A 4,125-nucleotide genomic window follows, 5' to 3' on the forward strand; every position below is an offset into this window, starting at 1 on the left:
TGGAACTCCTAGGCTCAAGTGATTCTCCTGCCTCAGCCTCCTGAGTAGCTGGGACCACAGGAGCACACCAGCATGCTCAGCTAATTATAAAAAACATTTTGTAGAAAGAATCTCGTTTTGTTGCCCAGGCTGGTCTCAAATTCCTGGCATCAAGGGAACCTCCCATATTTCTGTATCTATTGTCACCTTCAATGGTCACATATTATTCCATCCTATGGATGCAACTGAAACTTATTTATAGGACACATCTGTGGGTTCTTGTTAACATAAATGCTGAGAAAAACAAAGTACATGTATCTCTATTTTCTAAAGGTATTTTAATACAATGGAATTGATGGGTAAAGGGCATATAATTACCACCAAATTATCTATTGAAAAGTCATCAGCAACTTAAACTTTAAGCAGCATAAGTACCACTGCTCTTTATTCTCACAAACAATGTGGATAGAACACAGTCTCATTCCTCTTTTAACTTAAATTCTTTTACGAGAAACACTAAGGATTTTTTCCTATGTACAAACGTAACTTGTGGAGCTGCGAAACAGTACTTTGCTCACTTTTAGAGTTATTTTCTTGTGGATTTGATTTGAAAGATGTCCTTGTAAAATGAAGATGTGCTTTTTATCTGTGTATATGTATCAGTAGTATATACAATTCTTTATATGTACAGTTATATATAATAAGATATATAATAAAAAAAATTCCCTGTAGGATGAAGACACACTTTTCATCTGAATATCTATTTTTATATATATTAGTAAAAACATATACATAGTAAATATTTTTCAAGTATGTTATCTTTTGTTAATTTTTTTCTGACACACATGGGGGTTTTAATTTTTTTTTTTTTTTTTTAGACAGTCTCACTGTGTAGCCCAGGCTGGAGTGCAGTGGCGCCATCTCGGCTCACTGCAACCTCCACCTCCCAGGTTCAAGTGATTCTCCTGCCTCAGCCTCCCGAGTAGCTGGGACTACAGGCGCGTGCCACCACGCCAGGCTAATTTTTAATATTTTTAGTAGAGACGGGGTTTCACTGTGTTAGCAAGGATGGTCTCTATCTCCTGACCTCATGATCCGCCCACCTCAGCCTCCCAAAGTGCTGGGATTACAGGCGTGAACCACCGCGCCCAGTCTGGGGGTTTTAATTTTTAGTTTGCTAAATCAACCTTCAGAATGCCTGCTTGTGAGGTCATTCTCAGGAAGGCCTTTGGCAAAGTAAAATGTACCTGTATAAATAAGCATTTGTGTTTTCTTCTGGTACTTTTCTCATTTTGCATGTGTAAAAATTTCAATCTATATTCCACCAGGAACTCATTTTTGTGACATAAAATTTCGTTAGTTTTCCTCAAAGAGCAGGCATTTTATTAACTCAACCCTTCCTACTCATCTGAAATGTTACCATTATCAGTCCTTACATCTACATCTTACATATATTTCAGTGTCTCTGGATTTCCATTCTGTTCCATGTACTTACGTCTTTTCCGCTGTTAGTAAACAATTGTGGGAATTAATAGCACATTTTGATATCTAGAGGAGCAAGTCTTTTTCACTCCGTTATAAAAATTTTTAAATGTCATCACAATAGTAAGATAGACAGCAGGTGTCATGCAAAAATGATAAATCCTTGATATTTTCATTCGGTTTATGTAAAACTGATAAACATAGAAAGAACTCATGTCTTGAGAAAACGAAGTCTTCCCATTCAAGGAACCCACCTCCCACTTCCAAGTGTCCCTCTGAGAAGTCCCAGTAAACAGCCTATCTACATGGGTGGATTCGGATGTAAAACCGACCCAGGCTTTTATCTGAGAACTTCTCGCCTACTGAACATGACTCACGGTATTTTTGACATGGGAATGAGTTCTCATTAGGCACCTCCGCGACCCCATGTTTTAAACGTGTATATGCTCAACTTTGTGAGTTCAATCACTCAAATTCTCCACCAAGAGCTCCAGGCAGGGAATTGCCAGCGATGGAAAGCAGCTGAGGCTCCGTTTGGCTCCGCTGCTCCGAGGATGTCCCGCACCCTCCAAGGGCCTCGTCTCGGGAGCTGCGGGGAAGCCGGGCCTGGGGACCCCTCCCACCCCGGGCCCGGGGACCCCCTCCAACCCCGGGCTGAGCCCCCGCCACCTGTCTTTCCCGTCGCAGGCATCCACGTCCCGGCTCCTGCGCGCCAGGCAGCTCCACCTCCACGGCGTCGCCCCTGATGGCCGCCCTGTGGGTCTTCCGCAGTTCCGCGTCCCTGGTGTGGGACCCGGGACCCGCGTACTGGTGGTGGACGGAGCCCAGGACCGCCTGGCCCAGGCGTCTCCCGAAGCTGAAGAGCTTCCTCATGGGGCGACTTCTCAGACGCCCACCGCCGGCTCCTGAGCCGCCGCGGCTCCTCGTGGCCTTTCCACCCTCACCCAGCCCCAAACCCGCGATGTAGCTCAGAATCCGCGACCCAGCCCGGCCCACCCACCACAGCCTTCAGCAGCGACACTTGCAGCCTCCGACCTCTCAGACAGAAGGAGCCTAGCGCAGCCTTCAGGCACGCGCCTGCCCCTCAGCGCCCGCGCAGACGCCGGAAGCAGCTTCCAAGCCCGCGGGGTCGACAGGGGAGGCCGGCAGGGCGCGTATGCAGGTCGGGCGCAGGCGCCGCGGGCTTGCGGGTTCTCCTGGGCTCGCCTGGGACGTCCCGGAATCACACGCGCGCCGCCCGCGCGGCTTGAGGGCCGCCTGGCCGTGACCCCCGCCCCACTCCTCCTCTGAAGAGAGATCCGGGCCGCTGGCAGGGGCCCTCCGCAGCCACCGGGGATGGGGCTGAGGGCCAGTTCCCGCCCCGGAGCAGCCGCCGCCGGGCAGATCTCCTAGCCTGGCCTCAGCCACGGCGACATCTGGCCCCGGTTCTGCGAGGCCGGGAGCGCCAGCAAGCTTGGGAGTGGCCAGGCGGCTGCTACGAGCAGGCAGAGGGCGCCCGCAGTTGAGAGCGCCCGGGCGGCGGAGCATGGCCCGGGCGGCCTCTGGATCGCCAGAGCACCTGTCCTGAGGGCCTGCCGGGCCTGCCCCCGCCCGGCTCCTCCTCTGCCGCAGCTCGGGACCGCTAGCCAGGGGCCCTCTGCAGCCACGGGGAATGAGGCTGAGGGCGGGTTCCCGCCTCTGTGCAGCCTCCCCAGGGCAGGCCGCCTGGCTTGGCCGCACCGGCTGGGACATCTGGCCCCGGTTCTGAGATGTTGGGAGTGTGGGCAGGCTCGGGGGTTGCCTGGAGGTTGCTGCCTGCACACAGAAGGCGGCTGCAGGTTGGGTGCTCAGGCGGGCTGGGCTGGAGGAGCATGGCCTCGGAGGCCCCGGATCGCCAACGCGCCCAGACTGAGGGTCCCCAGGTTCACTGGTAAACACCACCAAACATTTAAAGACAACATAATGCCAATTATACTCAAATCCATGCAGAAAGCTAAAGATGAGAGGGCACTCTCCACATTATTCTGAAGTATCACCCTGATACCACCCAGGCAAAAACAGTATAAGAAAAGCACAAAAAAACCTTATGAATATAAATGCAAAAATTCTTAACAAAATCTCAGCAAATCAAATCCAGCAGTATACTGAAAAGATGACAACCAAGATTATTTCAGAAATTAAAGGTTTAACATTCCAAAATCACTGTAAATTTATTATCTTAGCAGACTAAAAAATTAAAGCCTCAGAATCATCTAAATAGATGCACTTTAAAAAACAAAAAAAAAAGACTGATGAAAATACAATATCCATTCCTGATTTTTAAAAAAAGAATGCAGTAAATTAAGAACAGAACTTCTTGGCTGGGCACAGTGGCTCATGCCTGTAACCCAGCACTGTGGGAGGCCAAGGTGTGGGGAATCACCTGAGGTCAGGAGTTCAAGACCAGCCTGGCCAACACAGCGAAACCCCATCTCTACTAAAAATACAAAAACTTAGCCAGGCGTGGTGGGTCACACCTATAGTTCCAATTACTCAGGAGGGGAATCCCTTGAACCTGGGAGGTGGAGGTTGCAGTGAGCCGAAATCATGCCACTGCACTCTAGCCTGGGCAACAAGAGTGAAACTCCATCTCAAAAATGAAAGAAAGAAAGAAAGAAAGAAAGAAAGAAAGAAAGAAAGAAAGAA

The 4,125-nt window shown here is 49.8% G+C and overlaps 1 pseudogene; it reads right to left on the bottom strand.

Moving 5' to 3' along the window:
- Positions 1-1,131: 1,131 nt before the first annotated feature.
- Positions 1,132-2,462, bottom strand: LOC113220513 (annotated as a pseudogene).
- Between the last annotated feature and the right edge of the window lie 1,663 nt (positions 2,463-4,125).

Source organism: Piliocolobus tephrosceles, unplaced genomic scaffold (assembly GCF_002776525.5).
Source record: "Piliocolobus tephrosceles isolate RC106 unplaced genomic scaffold, ASM277652v3 unscaffolded_1466, whole genome shotgun sequence".
NCBI classification, from domain to species: Eukaryota; Metazoa; Chordata; class Mammalia; order Primates; family Cercopithecidae; genus Piliocolobus; species Piliocolobus tephrosceles.